The sequence below is a fragment of the Dendropsophus ebraccatus genome, chromosome 10 (genome assembly GCF_027789765.1).
Source record: "Dendropsophus ebraccatus isolate aDenEbr1 chromosome 10, aDenEbr1.pat, whole genome shotgun sequence".
NCBI classification, from domain to species: domain Eukaryota; kingdom Metazoa; phylum Chordata; class Amphibia; order Anura; family Hylidae; genus Dendropsophus; species Dendropsophus ebraccatus.
In genome coordinates, this window is record NC_091463.1 from 77,510,353 (window position 1) to 77,530,685 (window position 20,333).

Here is a 20,333-nt window from a genome sequence, read left to right on the forward strand (position 1 = left end):
ACCAAACTCCTGAAGTGTGGCACCTCCTTACTCCCCCGGCTTTACTGGCCCTTTTGCCGAGAGTGAGCTTGCGTGATCAGTGGTTTCGGACCTAGATCAAGACTTCAGAGCGGCATTCCCCAGTAGAAGAGGATGGTGCCGATGAGTCCTGCACTTGCCAGTCTGATCTTTTCACCCAACGTGGTCTCAGAAATAACCTTGAACACTCAGGGCAGCAAGCTTATAGGACAGTGTAAGAAGCAGAAGGATAGCTCTGCCTGTAGAGATTACCATGTGCACACACACACCTCTTGGCAAAACCTAATGGAGAGCATCTCGGATAAAGTAGCAGTGGACAATCTGCTTGAAGCTTATGAGATTCAGTCTTAGGGCGCTATTAGACAGAGTGATAATTGGCCCAATTCAGCCGGTTATCGCTCCGTGTGCTGCAGCTTCAGAGTGACCTGTCGGCTCAGCCAATCAGCCAGTGATTGGCTGAGCGGCCTGTCAGCTCTGACGGGCTGCTCTAAGGCTGCAACACGCCGGATTGGGGAGGAAACATGCAGGAGGAGACTGGAAACGTGGATAGGTAATGTAAGACTGCACGGACATCGCTAATGATGTCTGTGCAGCCCTTGTATCGGGCCGTGTAAGGGGCCATTTACACAGACAGATTATCTGCCAAAGATTTCGAGCCAAAGCCAGATACAGACTATAAACAGAGAACAGGTCATAAAGGAAAGCCTGAGATTTCTCCTCTTTTCAAATCCATTACTGGCTTTGACTGCAAATCTTCGGCAGAGAATCTTTCTGTGTAAATGAACCCTAATAGGCCCAGTAAACGAGCACCGTTCTAGCATATTGGTGCTCATTTACATCATTGATCAAGCCGCCATCGGCACTCTTAGGGTAGTTTCACACGTACCGACTCGCAGCGTTACTAACTGTGCGAGTCGGCTAGGTCCTGGCCGCTTAACCCTTTCAGCTGCCGCCCGGCTCCCGCTCTGTATACGGGGTCCTGGCGTACTGCTCTCCCGCCCGGCCAATCAGTGGCTGCGACAGGGCAACACACTGATTGGCTGGGCGAGAGAGCAGTACGCCGGGACCCCGTGCAGCGAGGACAGGTAATGTATACAGAGCGGGAGCTGAAGGGGTTAAATGGCCGCAGAATTACATACACGTAGCGGTCGTTCAGACCGCTGTGTGGATGTAGTGAAAGTGATCTGCCAGGACCTAGCCGACTTGGGGCGTTATTAACGCTGAAAGTCGGTACGTGTGAAGCTACCCTTATTCTGCGTTTACACGGAGCGATAATTCGCCCAATTGAAAGATTAATTTCAAAATAACAATGTTTTTTTATAATGATCAGCATTTAGACGGAATGATATATCGTTTGGAAAAGTTGTTATTGTGATCGTTTTAAGATCGCTTAAGTCCATCTCACACATAGGGTGACTTGGTGAAAGACTGCGAATTTTTAGCAAACGACCAACAACGATTTGAGAACATGTTGAAAGATCAAAATAAACGATTTCTCTCTCGTCGCTTGAACGTTCACTGTGTTTACAAGAGCCGATTATCGCTCAAATCGTTATCGCGAAAATTCGAACGATAATCGTTCCGTGTAAACGCACCATAAGATAGAGGGTCACTCCTTACAGAAGCGACTTCACAAGTATCACACAGTTTCCATGAAGATGGATAGAAATCTTGTACCATAGATCTGATGAATGTTGGATTTCAGGTTACCAGCCATCTTGGGACGGGCAGCGGTAGGAATCCAGCTGTAGCAGAGCAGGGCCAGAGCCCTTTCCTATAGATTCAGACCCGGCTATAGAAGTTGTTAGAGTTCTGGCTTCGTGCCTAGTTGTTTCCTTTCGGTTCCAGAACATTTTCTCTTACCTCTGGCCCTATGGACGTCAATGTGTGTTTCTGAAATCTAAACCTTCATGTATTATTTAGGTTTTTCGTAGTAATACAAGACAAGCCGGAGTCTTTAAAGGCCTTCCCTGTGTACGTCTCCCAGCAGTGGAGCAGAATGATGGAGGTTCTCAGACGCCTCGCTCTCTGGCAGGATTTAATGCTACACACAAAACCCTGCAGGGTAGTGAAGTTCATTTGGCGAGGGTCAATGACCAAGGCACAATGGATTTACTGTAACCGGATTCCCAGAAGCTAACTTTATGAAAAGGTTTGAAAACCTATTTAATTGTAAGAAAGAAAAAGAACTGACTGAGCAAGAGGGGAGTTTGGGGTCAGCATTGACTCACTGAGAAGAATCTGTGCTCATTTACTGAGCATGCTGCAGCGCTCCGTAATGAGTCTCATATCGCCGCCTCCACCATCTTCTTATCACATGGCCCGCTGCATTCCAGCCCCAGGTTTTTTTTTGTTTCTTAAGATGCCCATGGACATCAGGGGACAGAAATCTCCAATTGTTCACTTAAATTTTCACTTGAAGGATTCCAGACTAAGGCCAGTTTAGCACAATAATACAGACACTTATTTGTGGTTGCAAATCCCAGCCAAACCACAGGTCTAGTGAACAGAGAGAACAGTGCCATGGGAATTGACATTGCCCTTGCCTATATCCAGTGGGAAATTAGGAAAAATTAGTGGTGGACCAAACCCCATGGAACGGCTGTAACCCCTTCCCTGCCTTTATGCCTATGTAGCTCTATCTTGTACTATTGTTGCTGTGTCATCTGTTTCATCCCAGCTCTGCTGCATCCTTACGTTTTACTACAGTAGCATAGTCATGTGACCTCTGATTAGCCCCCATCTTGACTTTTAGATTTCAAGATTGCATGATACATCAGCACATCATATTGATGGCAGATTGAGCTAGTACCATCTCTGCCAGCTGGTAACACTTCTTTATTAAAATCAAAAAGACTATGGGGGACATGTATCATCTGGCGTTCCGAGGGTTTTCGGCGGAAATTGACGATTTGTGCAATATTTTATTTGCAAATGGCCGATTTGCAAATAAAATATTCGCAAATCTGCACTTTCCGCCGGGGAGCGGGAAGGGGGTGTGAAGGACTTAGAGTCCGTGCGATTCACCATCCGTTCTGCAAAAAGATACGCCGAAAACCTACTCCAGTCCTTAGCTGGCGTAGGTTTTCGGCGGTGCGCACCAGAGCGCATGGGATTTATGTAGAGGCAGTCCGCCTATACATAAATCCCCGTAGCGCCAGAGATGCGGGGACATTTATAAGTCCGGCGTAAAAACCGCCGGACTTAATAAATGTCCCCCTATGAGCGTACAGTTGTCACCTTCATTATAACTGTAACAGGAGCCAAACAATTCCCCCCATAAATAGCTTGTGTGGAACTGCATGCTTTATCATACAGGAAGTTCTGCTGGCTGAGATGATAATTCAATAGAACCTACAGAAACACATGAAATTTCCAGGGGGTCACCATCAGATTACATGGGCCAACTAAAGGAAGGAAACAACTGAATGAGGCAATACTTGCTGAACTATATATATTGGGTGACTAGTGACATACACCTAAAGGGGTACTTCTATTTAAAAATCTCAAGCCTTCCAAGACTTACCAGCTGCTGTCCAGAGCATTACCAGTGCTCTGGACAGTTCCTGACATGGACAGAGGAGGCAGCAGAGAGCACTGTGTCAGACTAGAAAGAATACACCCCTTCCTGCAGGGCATACAGCAGCTCATAAGTACTTGAAGACTTGACATTTTTAAATACAAGTAATTTAGAAATCTGTATAACTTTGTGATTTGAGTACCCCTTTATCTGATGTGTCCACATATTTCGGGGACAGGGGGGCCTATCAAGAAAGTTTAAAAACCTGTGTACCAGAGCACCCTAAGCTATTTAGTGATCGTAACATTATAAACATGGGTTCATGAGTTCACTTATATAAAACAATAATGTGATCACAAACATCTTGTAAATCAATTGAATCATTCCTATTAGAACATTCTAGATCTGTTATTGATAAGGTTGTGTATAGATGATCTAGAGTAATAGTGTTGTAGTTCCTTTTAGACCTGTTTTGTCTGTAATGGTTGAAGCTCTGTGCGCTCAGCCCAGCGAGGTGAGTCATATGTAACACACCCTGACCAGAGGATCGCCTGTCCTTAACTTGCTCCCCGGCAGCTGCCTTCAGCGGAGTCTTGTAACTGGAATATCCTTTAACTCTTCGGAGGCTTCCAGGAAGCGGTGTGGGGGCGTCTTATGGGTAGATTGGATGGACATCAGAGGTGGAAAGGATTTCATGTCTGTCTGGAATGTGAAAACCTCACCCTGTGAATGACGTGCACTGGGATCTCGCTATAGGCTCTCGGCCCTGGCTGTTCTTTAGACTGGGTCCAGTTCTGTTCTGGTAGACAGTAAACATGGGGTATGACATCATATTCCCACTGCTCGGCTAGATTGCTGAAGACTGGAATAACATCCCAGCAACATCCTGCTCTCATTAAAGGGAACTTGTTCAGTCTTCCAGGCCAGATGTTCTCTGTATGACATATAGGGCAATGGAGTGTAGCTGGTCTGTAGTGGATGGGCAGTACCCAGTCTCTTTGGAGCTCCGCTACATATCTGTGTCTGCCTGTTATATGTTTGCAGTTGCATCTACAATGTGTTAGGTAATAAAATCACGTCTCAACGTCCTTGTTTCCACATTTTTAGTGGATATTGCTTTTTAAAGGGGTTTCCCAGTAATTATAAAGCTACTTTAATTTACACTTTATAGCTCAAAAATAACCTTTACATCAGACAGAAAGCTATTTTTATTGACTGCTCTGTTGAAAACATAGGATCACTATGCAGAGTGACTGAGCATGTGTGTCCACCAGCACTCAGCTTATCAGGTGGACATGCACTTTGCTATACACTTTGAACACCAGGTGTCGCTATACTACATAAGTAGTATAGAAAAGGCAAACACTTAGGGGGACATTTATGAAAGATACGCCAGAGGTGTACGCCAGGGAGAAGGCGCAGATATGCCCCTTCTCTCTGGCATACGCCTCCCATATGCCCCGCTCGCCTGATGGGTGGGCTGGGGGAGGCTTGGGGAGGGGCATGATAAGCTGGGGAGGAGGCGTGGCCTCCCCCCCTGCCTCATTTATCATGATTTACACCTGCTCACAGGCATAAATCATGATCCAAATCTGCACCTGCTGGAAGCAGGTGCAGATTTAGTACTCCAGGCACTCCGGCGTGTGCCTCTCAGCCTGGCAGAAGGGGGCCGGGCCTAATATAAAACCGGCGTACTTGTACACCGGTCTTTATAAATCCCCCCCCCCCCCCCCTTATTTTTAACATCTGAAATATATTTAACAGTGGGGCAAACATGTTAAAGAGAACCTGCCCTGGTGGTTTCTCCTAAACCGATCGGTCTTGTTTACCAATCAGGACCAACGGGGTGGGGGGAATAGTCACTGGCGAGCGCTGCCATGACTCGTGGTATAGAGATGGTAGGTTCCTTTTAGGAACTTTCAGATTGTTACACACAAGCTGCATCTACAATGTAAATAAGTCTGGGTTTGCAGATGGTCTTCATGGCGCGTATCTCCCTCTTATTCATGCAGATCTTTGTCTATACATCAGTACATATGGCTGTGCAGTTATCTGTCATATTATCACTCTTTCGGCAGTTTCTTAGTTACAGTTCTTTCTGGGAAAGCTGGGTGACGGTATACCAGCAGGGGAGGTGTGGGTGCATGGAAGAACATAGAACAAGAGATTATCACAGGAAAGCTGTGTGATAAATCCTATAGGACTGTTACATTGGTGGCTTTTCCTGCAACAGATATAATAATAGAGGATAACTGTGTATACATGAGGAGTCGCACTATAATATACCTTGTATATGGTATTGTCCACCATTTTAGTAGTTTTCACCCCTCTGTGAGCTTTAGCTCTAATTTCTAGTTGTCTCTGAGCTAGATTGTCCCTGATGGCTCCTATACCCTGCGCATACACAGACAAGGGGATCCTCCTCCCCCTATATCTCTATGGTACACCCTCAGAAGCATAATCAGTATAGAGGACATTATAGAGCAGTTCTGAGCAGTTATAGCTGCAAATCAAGCCCTGGGTGAGATCTAGCTTTTGGCAGCTAGCGTGTGTCTACTTTTGCAGCTTCCTTCTTTCCTTCTCAGTATAACTCTATGGGTATCCGGTCTTCTGATCATACATTGCGCTTACCTGTCTTCAAATGGATCTTAAAGGGGTTATCCAGCGCTACAAAAACATGACCACTTTTCCCCCTTCTCTTGTCTGCAGGTCAGTTGTGGTTTGCAGTTAAGCTCCATTTACTTCAATGGAACTGAGTTTGAAACCCCACCCAATCTGGAGACCAGAGAGGGGGAAAGGTGGCCATGTTTTTGTAGCGCTGGATAACCCCTTTAAGCTATTTTTCAGGAGCATAAAAGGAGCCTAATGAGTGAAGGAAGAGGCAATTTTCAGAGACAAGATATACTACAAAGTTATATTTGCTTATACTTACTGAAAAGTCCAATGACTTTTAAAGAGGTTGTCCAGGATAAAAGGCAATAGCGCCACTCCTGTCATCAGTTTGTGTGTAGTATTGCAGCTTAGTTTTTTAATTAAACTGGATGGAGCTGAGTTGTAATACCACACACAGGGTGGAGCTGTTTTCACAAGAAAACTACTTAAAATAAAACCTTAATAACCCTTTTTGTCTTTTTTAGCTATATCAGGAGAGACACCAATCATAACCAGTAATAATAATACACAGTGAATGGGGTTAAAGGGATTGTCTTCATAAAACAGTGCCACACCAGTCATCAGGTTGTGTGTAATACGGCAAGCTAACTATATTCACTACCCACTCACAGCCTATGGACAGGTGTATTGTTGTTTTTCTGCCATGTTTTTCCAATGCTGTACGGCCCCTTTAAGCAATGATATTATGTATTCACTACAGTTTGGTAGTTTGCAATAGTTTCTGTCTCATTAGAGATTTTCTTTTGCGCATTAATTTCCATATTAAAACCTCAAGCGTACAGACAATGCTGGAGCCAGCCACGTATTGTAATATTCATGCCTAATCCTGTGGTTCTCCTCTTGTCATTTTAATGTGGAAATAACTCCCTTATGTCCCTAGCAAAGACGGGAACAGAACTCATCAATTTCTGCCTAATGTCTCTTCCCTGGATTATGGAATCTTCTTCTCTATCATAGTTCGGCTGATATCACATTGCATATTGCAGTGCCTATCCATGGCCTGACTCTATAGAATCTACCAAAGACATCAGGATGCTGGCGAGTAAGAAGATAAAACGCAACCGACACGTTTTTGCCATTATTATAGGCAACCATATATTTAAAGGGGAACTCCACATTTGCACATCTGTGTATTATATTTTATTTGAAGCAGTGTAATGCTTCATTCTACCTGTGGCGGCGCTGTTGAGAAGTAGAAATGACTCCTTTGCTTTACAGATGGTTGCTGATCATCCCTTGTAGTCAGGTGACCGTTCTAGCTGCATCCTTGTGAATAAGACTGTAACATTTAGAAGACTTGAGCTGTACACCTAAGTGTCATCATCCTTTTGACATATTAATAGAATTATCCAGGATTTTAAAAGAATCCAGAATGTTTTCTAGCATAAACAGCGCCCCACCTGTCCTCAGGTTGTGTGTGGTATTACAACTCGATTAATTTTAATAAAACTGAGCTGAAGTGTCAGGACAAGAATGGTGTTGTTTCTGGAAGAATTCAGCTATATTATGTTTCTAATCCTAGATAACCCCTTTATTGCAGTGTTCTTCTGCTATTGCAAAGCTACAATTCTCATCATAGGGACATGTTGGGGATTATAGTTTTGCAATAGCTACAGATTAGGGAACTCTATGATGTGCATTCAGCCAAGAGTTTAAGAATTTGACCACCAGGTGGCGCTGCAGATCCCTTTTCTGACCTCTTGTCTATAGGGCAGGGATGCGTGCCTGTTACCTTAACTTTATTCCAGTGCATTTCCAGGGAGCTAAAAGACCATAAATCATCCGACCGCTGAGGGCGAGCTGTAGTGTACTTCCTGACTATTGAAGTTCATTTTCCTGTATATATGTATTTATAGAGAAAACAATATAACAGCCCCTTGAAGAGACACTCATCCATTTGCTGTGCAAGCTGTTGTTCCCTGTTATCTGCCATTATAGACTGAGGTGAAGCTGTCTAGAGAGAATTGCTTGCAGCAACCAATATATATATATATATATATATATATTGTACAGTTTTGCCACTTAGCCCCATTCACCCATAAATGATGGTGTACTGTATTAAGCTGAGCTGCAATACCGGACTTGGACACAAGGGTGGCGCTATGTGTAATATATATATATATATATATATATATATATATATATATATATATATATATAAAAAAATTTCCTAATCTTGGACAAACCAAATAAACACTTGTAATGTACATTCTGGGAATTTAGTGTATTTCCTAACCCCGGTAATTTCCTAGCCACATGACCTGTCCCTTAATGCCTTATACTTCGCTCATACTTTCCACTCATTCACAATTTTTGAAAGTTTGGGTGACATGATGTCATCCCATTTACTATTTCAGGTTTGTGGCTTTCGTATGGCGGCCGAGTGGGCAAATCATTGTCCTGCCCGAGTGGGCACAGTCATCACAAATCTGAAAATAGTTATTTGCTTCTGCATGTATACTGATACAGAACACACTTGTTGTTCTTGTTTGGAGATAGGTGACATATAGCAGTGATTTGTCACTATTTCCATAGTAGCAGGCTGATAACAGAGAACAATAGAATGCATCTTCTGATATCAGTCAATGAAGGTTATAAGTTGTTAATTAAAAAATTATAGAACTTTCCACTATGTTTATCATAGTCGGTAAGAGCTCTGCTTGCAGTCTTCGAATAGAAAACCTAATTATTTACATCCATTGTATGGAAATCTGTCCTGGTCATGTGATGTCTGATATAACCAGCCCTGAGCCTGCACATTTTGTGGCCCCCATTCTCAAGTTCATGGGGGGCCCCAGCCAGTCTCTTATGACTATGTCTAATACTGTAGTTAGGGCGTCGGTAATACCCTTTTATGGTGCGTTCACACCTACAGGATCTGCAGCAGATTTTCTGCAGCAGATTTCATTTAAATAACTGAACACAGCATCAAATCTGCTGCAGATCCTGTAGGTGTGAACGCACCCTTAATATGCAACTGCATCACAAGTATGGATTTACATTGTTGCAACTAAGAAGAAGCCTTTTTTACTTGAGTTTCGACTCCCCGGAACTATGTTACATTGTATCCTTATACATTTCATGATCACACCAGCGTGACATCACATGCTATATATAATATATATATATATATATATATACACTATGTGTGTGTGTGTATATAATATATATATATAATATATATATAATATATACCAGTGTGACGTCTCAGATGACAAATGGTTATGGCTATATATATATATATATATATATATATATATATATATATTAGCTGGATTAATCAGATTTTTTTATTATTAATTTTTATGATAATTATTTATCATATTATTTTTGTAAACATTTGTTTCCTCTTTCTATATTTTATAGTTAATTGCATCCGTTCACATTGTGTCTATTTATTAATTTTCTACAACTCCCTCCAGACTCCGACCACAACGACAAAGTGCAAATATTTATTTCTACCGACACACAATTTCCTGTCGGCTTCTAAATTTAGGGGGAAAGAACTCACCAGATTCCAGATACTTTGTAACAGAAGGAAGGAATTTGAGACCCTATAACAGGGGGGGAGGAGGTGGCCAGAAGGGACCTATTTGCATATTCATGCAGCATGGACCAATCAGGAGGCGGCTGGGAGGGGTTATGGTGATTGGATCCTATCTAAGGAGCATGCGTGGATTGATGGGTAACAAAGCAGAGAGCCACAGTCACTGCATTTGGGATTATCCGTTGGGAAGGACTGAACTGGGATTGTTCTCTGGCAGATCCTGTGCAGCAGCAGCAGCGGCAGGGAGGTGGATTGTGCTCACCTCTAAAGTGGGATCCTGGCTGTCTGTGGTGAGTACATTGCTGTGGTCTGCCTGCGGCATCAGGGGAGAACACACGCTGGCCCAATGAATGAGTCAGGGTGGCATTTAATCTGGATTTACAGCAAGGGAGAGTGGGCGGATGCTTAATTCTGCATCTTGGAACCTGAGGGCTATGGGCAATAAGAGGGTCTTGCAATACTGCAGGTGTACAGCATATGATGTGGCGGGTTATGCATGGAAATGTTATACATGTTACGGTTATTTTTTATCGTAACCCCTGCAGCGCTGCATACATGGCATTGTGCAGGCATGTCTATAGGATGACATTGTCTACGGACAATTCTACGGACACTTATAGTATATCCGCTGCCCATCTGGATGACGGATGTTGCATGACGACCAGTGTTTGCACTGATGGTACGAGGAATATTTGGCATATGTGATCCTTGGCGGTATGCAGCGAAGTCTACTGTACACAGTATGTGTGTGGCCTTATGAAAAAGACATTAACCACGCGTGTGCTGGTGGCCAGCATGTCTCCCGGAGAGGGGGAGGAGAGTGAGGTTGGCTCCTCCACAATTCATCCCAGCTGCCAAATTGTTTTGGTTCTGGGATTCATTGACATTTGATAGAGCAGGATGCTGCGGTCATGTGTGTCCTGCATGTATGTGTCCCTTTAAATGGAGTCTCCGCCATACAGTGCCCACTCTGAGAATAATGTATATAGTACTGATGTGCGGTCTGTTATCTAATGCATATAGGAGCTATGCCAGTGTGGAAAAGTACAGTCATACCCATGTGTGCACAAGGACAGTCCTCACCCATAGGAGCCCCTGCCAGGGGGCATCTACAAGACCCCTGTTGGTTTGTGCTTTATAATTGCAGCATGGTTCTCCTATGCAGTGCATATACAGTATATAGTCGGCACAACCCTACTGCCATGTGCTGTGTATAGTATGCCTGTGTGCCTCTACTAGTATAGCCGCCATGCACACTCTGGCACTGACATAGCCTTTGCCCATGTCTATTATGCGGATAGCAGGGTTATGGTACTGTGCGATAGATTTCAGCCAGACAGAACACGTGTGTTTCATACATCATCTGTCTGCACCGCAGGGTAAGAAGAGGCCTAGCCAACAAGTCCATCACATGTCCAGTGTGGGCGTCTCTGAAATAGCCATTATGTGTCTGTATGATGGCTTCCTGTGTGTGTACTGAGGGGTCACTGTGCATTTGGGAGATGGGCAGCCCTCCCCGGACACCTGTACCCAGCATCATGTTAAGTGACTTGTTTGCAGATTTTTATTTTTTTATATATATACTGAGTAATGGATATTGGTCAGCTGGCTATGAGGTCGGTACCGGACCTGTATATAACACCTGTAGGGTAATGTTACTAGATGATGCTGTATATTATTATATCTTGTATAGACATCTTTACCTAAGGCTTTGGCTGTCCTGGCATGATGGGAGTTGTAGTTTTGCAACAGTTGGAGTGCTGTAATTTTCCTATCCCTGATCTAGACCATACAGTACAGCTGTTCTGCATCTTTAGGAAGCTGACTATATTAGTGATCAAATATCTATTGACTGTCAGCTAGGGGGCGCCACTGATATCAGTAGCTTATTATAACATTGGAAGTACATACCATAGGGTTTAGTTGTTTTAATGACAAGTGTGCCACCACGAATGTATGCCAGTACGTGTCCTGACTCCTGACATTACTGCTATATTAAATACTTCTGCCTTCTACCCAACTGAACAACCTCAGTGCCATCTGCCTTCTCCCCTATTTTTTCCTTTTTGCTGAGGTTCCTCTGTTGTTCCTCCAAAATCTTAAAACGAAGGGCGTGTCAAAGGGGCGTGCCTGTGAAATCTGAATGGACAAGGTCAGCCTAGGGACAAACTGGTAACGCCCAGTTGTCAATTTATTAGTAGGCGGAATAAAGGTACAGCATAACACAGATCTAATATAGATGCTTCAGATTTGGAGTGATAGCAGGTCTGCCCAAGACTGTGAAGGTGCGTCAACACGTAAATATCAACCAATGATAAACCACCCTCATTTGAAGTGAAGTCGGCCATGTTTGAAACTTTAACTTAATAGGGTTAATTTATTTGTCCTCATCCGGTGTTACTGATCATGTGTGGGCAGTGTGTATGATCAGTACGGAACAAAATGTATATGGCTGCATTGGCTAAATATCTCTTCTCCATGTGATTGTTTGCTCATTGGTTATTGTACGTAGATCTTGTATGTGAAGCATAGGCATTACTGATACGGACAGCCTGGAACCCATCTGCCTATCCAATGTGACAAAGAAGTCCAGTCCCCATCTATTTCTCGACTGTAATATTTTTCTAGAAATGTGCTAGAATTTCTTATTGTTTCTCATCTAATGCGCACAATATCTCCCCTACCAGGCTACATTATCAGCCGCGCCATCTGCTTGAGACGGCAAATTAACCATGTATGACCAATTTTATTGTAGTTAATGAGTGAAGTTTTTCATGCCAGGAGCTCTGGATTAGTCTAGGACATCTATGCACTACCACACAGACAAGTCAGTGATTTCAAAGAACATCATGTAATGCCTCATTTCTCCTCCGGAGGCGCTGTAGAGAAACTGAATACGCGCTGCTGGATTGTCCTATCCCTGGGACAGTTCGTTTTTAGGGGATCTAACAAAAAACAATGTTGTAAGTGTACAACGCCTTTAAAGCGACTCCGTACCCACAATCTGTCCCCCCCAAACCACTTGTACCTTTGGATAGCTGCTTTTAATCCAAGATCTGTCCTGGGGTCCGTTCGGCAGGGGATGCAGTTATTCTCCTAAAAACAACTTTTAATCCGGCAGCGCTGTGTCTAACGGCCGGGGCTTACATTTGTATATGCATTAGGCTGGCACCACCTCTCCGTCCTTCCTCCTCACCCTCCTCATTATTAGGAATGATCCAGGAACATTTACTGCTGTTTGAGCTTTGCACAGGTGTATTAATGATCCAGCCCATCTGCCGGGCTGCCACAGGTGGGGAATAGGAAGCAATCTGCCTGGAGTATTCCTAATGATGAGGAGGGTGGGGAGGAAGGACAGAGAGGTTGTGCCAGCCTAATGCATATACAAATGTAAGCCCCGGCCGTTAGACACAGCGCTGCCGGATTAAAAGTTGTTTTTATCACTATAACTGCATCCCCTGCTGAACGGACCGCAGGACAGATCTTGGATTAAAAGCAGCTATCTGAAGGTACAAGTGGTTTGGGGGGGACAGATTGTGGGTACAGAGTCGCTTTAAGTGTACCAGATATGATGGAGCCAAGTGTTAGTCTGCTAGGTGGAAATTTTTGCACTGAAAGCCAGTGTGACCGGTTGCGATTGCCCAGAGTCATTCACCCCCATATGAGGTCAGTGAAGGTCCTGTGTGTGTCAGTCTCCATATTACAGCATGTTAGAATTCCCCTCTAAATAATAAATTTCTCCCATATACAATAAACAGGATATTGCAAGTCACCAAGGAGCTCCCTGATCTGTGTGAAAGCATTCATAACTATAATAATGTGCCTCCTATGGGACTTCTTATATCCTTATTTATTGGAATAGAGGTTACTTTGTTCTCTCCATAGCTGGATGGATTCTACCTTCAGGGGGGCTGCTGCCTGGAGTCATTTCTGTCACCATCTTGTGGGTTCTATTACTGGCACTTACAGCACTTGTGCCAGACTTGTAATTCCCAAGCTCTGAGGTTACTGCCCTATGGCCAGAGGCATAAGCAGAAGTTACTGGTTCACAATGCAAAATATGTATACAGGCCCCCACTTCCCATGCACCATCCATACTGGTGTGTCCTTGTGTGGCGGACGGATCTATAGGCTTCCTATGGCCCCACGGCCTGGATGCAACTGCTACCTCTGCATCCTGCAGAGCTATGACCTTAGCTATGGCTTACTTAGGTGGACTTCAAGAATGGGTGGAGGAATCTTGTATAGAAAGACTTTTCCTAAATAGATGATACTGCTACTGAGAAGTCAATGAGAAGAAGAGGAAAGATCTAATATATTAAGGTCCCAGCTATGTCTCTACTATAGAACGGGTTTTCAACTTGCGGCCCTCGAGCTGTTGCAAAACTGTCATGTCTGGACAACCAACGCTTTAGCTGTCCAGGCATGATGGGATTTGTAGTTTTTCAAAAGCTGGAGGGCCGCAGTTTGACACCTGTGCTATTGAAATAAATTTCCTTGCAAAAATATAGGCTTATTATCTAAAGTTTTCGCTGGAGTACACCTTTAAATATACTTTTCAATGAGATCAATGAGGCCTGCTTGCTGTCAGTGAATGGAATTATTCTTCTAGCAATCCAGAGGCTGAAAACTCATCCTGCTGAGAGAGGTGAGGGGGAGGCATGACAAGGGACGGCTCTTCTCCAACACAAGCTACTTTTGCCCTTTAGTGTTTTGTCTATGTGTGGAAGACCCAACTAGCATGATGTCCAGAGAAGAAGTTATGCTCAGCCAATCGCGGCTGAGCAGCTGATGACGTGGCAGAGGGGGGCCGACATGAGGGACGGCTGGAGCGGTTCGGCCGGCCTCCCAAAGATGTCGTCATTTTCCCAAGATGGCGACCGGGGGTTGACAGTAATGCGGTGAGTATATTGCACCACACTTCCAGGGTGGGGGGGGAACACAGGGAAGGGGGACATTCACTTACATAACACACATTACAAAGTTGTATAACTTTGTAATGTGTGTTATTTTGTGAATTAATATTTAGAGCCACACTACCCCTTTAAATAGCCTGTCATACAGTTCACCGCTTAACCGGTCTTGGACCTGCTCGGGACTGGTAACTGCTTGGCTGCTGTCGCTGAGTCTACCGACCGGCACACCTGCACTCTGGCTATTTAGGCTGAATCTGAAGCCTCCGAGTGCAGGTCTACGCTGCATTATATGTTCTGCTCGACAGGTTTTGTTCAGCAAACCCGAGTAGTACTACCAGACGTTCTATACAGGGTCCTATCGACCAAAACGTCAGCTGCTTTCCTTGCATAGCGACTTTCTCACCCACCAGTGTCTGCATGAAGTAGTGCTACACTCTCATATCGCTATTGCAAAGGAGCCATAACCGTTAACTACCCCTTTGGTATTTTAAACTCGCACTGCACTACAGATCACCTTCTATTTTAAATTACCTAATAAAAGTTATATTTTAAGCCACTGGGGAACTTGGTATATCATCTAGTTCTCTAGTATTGATTCCTGCTAGGTGCTTAATGTTGTGAATACCTGGCTATGTCCTATTGCACGCTGTTTAATAAACGCATGAACACTTTTGCATACTACTAAAGAGTGCTCCGGATGTTCTTTACTATATGACATTGGGTTGCTACTAGAGATGAGCGAACCTGGAGCATGCTCGAGTCCATCCGAACCCGAACTTTCGGCATTTGATTAGCGGTGGCTGCTGAAGTTGGATAAAGCCTCAAGGCTATGTGGAAATCATGGATATAGTCATTGGCTGGATCCATGTTTTCCAGACAACCTTAGAGCTTTATCCAAGTTCTGCAGCCCCAGCTAATCAAATACCCAACGTTCGGGGTTCTGATTGACTTGAACCTTAACCCGGTTCGCTCATCTCTAGTTGCTATCCTTCAAAGCAATGCACCTACAAACAAGAAAAGACCTGTTGTGCACCCCTATCTTTCTCATACGTATTAAAGACATTGATCAGTGGAGGAGCCGGCTGATCTTTGACTGATCATTGTCGTTCAACATTTTTAAATGTCATCGGCCGCTGACTGTGCCTCGCTATGTGTTATAGAAATGCATGGCTGATAACTGTGTAAAGAAAATACAGGTTATACTTACCTGTCCATGCTCCCCAAGTGTTCTGCTGTCTTTCCTCGCATTCCCTTCTTACCACAGCCGTCACTGAAGCTTCTAAGACCATCTTAGTTACACGCTGCTCAGTCAACCACTGCCTGGGCACTATCCCATTTTGGTCAGTGATTGACCAGCCTGTCACTTCAGAGACTGTTTCAGAAGCTACAGCAGCTGCTACAGTGAGCCAGGAAGAAGCCAGACACCGGGGGGAGCCTGGACAGGTAAGTATAACTCTATTATTTTCTATATAAAGCAAACAATGCCCTTGCAGCTTACAACGATCATCGGGCTGTGTAATACCAGCCTTAAAGTGTCGCTGTCACCATAAAAAAACGTTTGTCATGTCATAGAGATATGTCAAGTGTTTTGATCGGTCCAGGTCTGAGTGTTCAGACATGTACCAATTGTGAGAACAAGCCGGGAAAAGACCACTCTAAGCATGATCCTCTCCTGGCTCTGTGTAACATGATCACTTGGGCTCCTAACGTATGGACCCCCACTGATTTTGCTGACACACAGCGGGAGAGGACATGCTTAGGGTGCGTTTACACAGAAAGATTTATCTGACAGATTTTGGAAGCCAAAGCCAGGAATGGATTTGAAAAGAGGATAGATCCCAGTCTTTCCTTTATGACCTGATCCCTGTTTATAGTCTGTTCCTTTTTTTGGCTTCAAAAATCTGTCAGATAAATCTGTCTGTGTAAACGCACCATAAGTGTGGTCCTCTCCCTACTCATTCTCATGATCAGTACGGGCAGGGCCGGATTAAAGGGAGGGCACCAGGGGCACGTGCCCAGGGGCCTCCACCACTAGGGGGCCTCCACCAGCCCAAACCTGGAAGTGGTGTCTGGGAGCCAGTCCCATGCGCAAAAAGCATGTGGAAACCCTACCTGGACACAGCACTGGCCACACTGCATGCTGACCAGGTAGGGAGGTGTAGGGTTAATCCTGTGTAAGCATCTCCCTCCTGGCAGGCTCAGACTCCCCCCTGGTGGGTCTTTGAATGGATTCTTCCTGTCAAGCTTCCGGGTACCTGTCTCCTGCTGAGGTCCTCACTCCCCCCTTGCCCCCCCCCCTCACTGAGGAGAGGACAGCGTGGGACCTCAGCAAGGAAACCTGATCTCTCCAGCAGGGATGTGATATCATGAAGCCTGCTGGAGGATCTGTCACAGTGGCTTTCAGGCTGAAGCAACAGAGAAGAGCCAGAGGAGAGAAGACCTGTCATCTGCCCAGATCAGGTGAGTATGAGGCATTTGACATGTAGCCTGTGTGCAGCTATATATGCCATGATCCTTAGGGTATATTCATATGTACCATATCCGCTATAGATTCTACACAGCCTTTAAGTTCTTTCTGGTTGCTCCTTACTGCTTCAGGTAGTTTATATGGTTGGGAACTGAAGACGGGACCTAAACTTGCAAGTCCAGGTCTGCCTGCGATTCACAACTGCATAAGCTGCTGTGGTGGCTAACACAGTGGGCAAGAGCGCACAGAAAGTGTTAAAGTGCTGTGTTCTCGCATTGAATTAAGTGGGATCACACCGCAATGCTCACCCATCCCTCATCCTGTCTCTAGAGCCTGGCATCTTCCTCTGGACTGCAGCCTCTAGGGACCATCATATGCAGAACAGAGGAGGATGCTGAGCCATACGGGCAGGAGTGAGGAGGGGTAGGTGCTAAGTCCCCTACAGTAATTAGCCACCTGTATAGATTGCTGTATGGTTTATTTGTGGGGGAAGAAAATGGGGGGCCCCCAACAAAATTGTTGCCCAGGGCCTCCACCAACCTTAATCCGGCCCTGAGTACGGGTTTTAACGCTCACACCCGAACCAATCAAAACTTTTCACATGTCTCTATAACTTCAAAAGTTTTTTATGGTGACAGTGACACTTAAGCTAGGTTTGCACTACGTCTTTACATCGTTTCTCTGTATCTGTTTTAGTACGTTTAGTATTAGGGCCCTATTACATGGAGCGATAATCTGTCTAATCAGGACGATTTGGCAGATTATCGCTCTGTTGGTGTTTTGGTCCTGACCTAAGATCATCGGCTGCATGAAATAGCGATGTGCAGTCGACAGCTAATGAATCTGTTAAGAAGATAATAAAGTATATACCTACCTGTTCATGCTTCCTGGTACTTCTGCCCTTTCCCCAATGTCTTCCTGGCTTCTGCCCTCTGCCCGCAGCCACTTATGGAACTTCAGAGTAGTTCTTTCAAGTGACGGGCCGCTCAGCCAATCACTGGCCAAGACATCACAGTGCTGCAACCAATGATTGGCTGAGCGGCCTGTCACTTTAGAGACCTGCTTTGCAGTTCTCCTGGTGACTGCGGGCAGAAGCAAGGAAGACACTAGGGAGCATGGAGAAGTATGTATATATTTTATTACTTTACACTGAGGAAAGGGCTGCACAGACATCACTTACTATATATATATATATATATATATAATATATACACCTTGCTGCACGATTGTCTAGTCGTGAAATAGTCATGAAAAAAAAAAAAAAAAAAAAAAAAAAAAAAAAAATATATATATATATATATATATATATATATATATATATATATATATATCTCTCTAAGTAATGTCTTACTATACTCTTCAAAGTGGCGCCAAGGTGGACATCACATTAATATTTGTTGTCTATTACGTTACAGTATAAGCTTTCTGCTGCGTCCTTCAATGCTATTAAGGGACAGGAAGTCTGCCGTGTCTACTGCAGTGCCTACTATACCCATCCCGCCAAAAATGACAACCGCAGAAATATTACCTTCTGAATTGTAATTGCTTTTGCTGATTATAGTTTTATTTTTATTTTATTTTTTATTGTCCTTACTTGTAGGGCCAGATCAATGGTGACTTCTAAGGAAATAAACTTTTTTTTAAAGGTTTACTCCAGCGGGGGTGGGGGTGGGGGGGATTCAAATCAAGAAGTGCCAGAACGTTATATAGATTTGTAAATTATCTTTATTTAAAAATGTCCTTTCTTTCAGTACTTACTGTCTGACACAGTGCTCTCTGCTGCCACCTCTGTCCAGGACAGAAACTGTCCAGAGCAGTAGCAAATCCCCATAGAAAACCTCTGCTGCTATAGACAGTTCCTGTCACAGACAGAGGTGGCAGCAGAGAGCACTGTGTCGGCTTGCAAAGTAATACACCACTTCCTGCAGGACATACAGCAGCTGTTAAAGGTAACCTGTCACCCTGAAAATGCTATCTAAGCTATCAGCATCATGTTATAGAGCATGTTGCCCAAAGGGCTTCAAGGTGAGCCTTGAATCTTCATCCATTCTCTTCCACTCTTTGGCCTGCGTTATAACACGAGGCGCCACCTTTTGCCTGTTTTTTTCTCTCCTCCTATGTTATAGAGCAGGAGGAGCTGATCACATTGATGTATCTCTTTATAGGGGGAAAAAATCAGTATAACTAAAGGTTATATAAAGCTAAAGGGCCCATAGAGTGACACCTCCCACTGGACTCCTTAACACAGAATGAGCAGGGATTTCTATCAACAAGTTATACTGAATCTTTTCCCACAAAAATATATATATATATATATTAGTCTGTTCAGTTTCTACTGCTCTATAACATGATGCCCACAGATCAGATAACATTGTCTTGGTTCCCTTTAAGTAATTTACAAATCTCTATAACTTTATAGTACCAGTTGATTTGTGTAAAAAAAAATCACTGGAGTCCCCCTTTAAATATTGCTAGGAATAATGTAAGAATAACAAAAGCGTGGTACTTCCCTACCCCAATCCCCTGAAGCTCTCATTCCATAGACCTTTTAGTCCCCCACTTCTTGGGGCTGGATCTGCTTCTCAGTCACTAACCAAGGCAGGCAACCACATGCAAAAATGTTCATCTCCCTGAAGTACCCCTTTAAAGAGGAGCAATTTTTTTTACCCATTTGGTGGGTCGGCGTTCCGCATAGTCTTACATCATGTTGCTTGCTGTGGTATTGCCTATTAATGCAGGAGTACATGACACCAATATTTTTGCACTGCTCACACTACTAGGTAGGCACTGTATGGTGGCATTATGTTTGTAATAGAGTATTATTCAGGCAGTATGATGTAATTATTAGTCATCCAGCCACTAATATGTTAGAAGTCTCCAAGTTTCAGAGTTGCCCTGAATACGCATCTATCTTTACATTCTTATAATATATACATATATATACAGTGGTCTTCTACCAGTGGCTCTCCAGCTGTTGCAAAACTACAACTCCTAGCATGCCCAGACAGCCACAGGTTGGAGACCACTGACTTTCCCAGCTGTTTTGTACCATGCAGACCTGGCCAAAGAACTGAAGTTGAAGGATGGCGGCTGAGAGTTCCATATTGCTTATTTATGAGTCTGGACCTGAAAGCTTGGTCTATGTCTTACCAGACCCTGCTACATTATGCAAGATAATAAGCCTAGGACAGG

The 20,333-nt window shown here is 44.1% G+C and overlaps 1 protein-coding gene across 1 annotated transcript in view; it reads left to right on the forward strand.

Annotated features, from left to right (window-relative positions):
• The first annotated feature begins 9,982 nt into the window (after nucleotides 1-9,982).
• Nucleotides 9,983-20,333, forward strand: part of NUMBL (NUMB like endocytic adaptor protein) — a 54,750-nt gene continuing 44,399 nt past the window's right edge. Inside the window, exon 1 of the mRNA XM_069943481.1 lies at nucleotides 9,983-10,048. The gene's annotated coding sequence lies outside the window, so the exon portion shown is untranslated. The remainder of the gene's footprint in view (nucleotides 10,049-20,333) is intronic.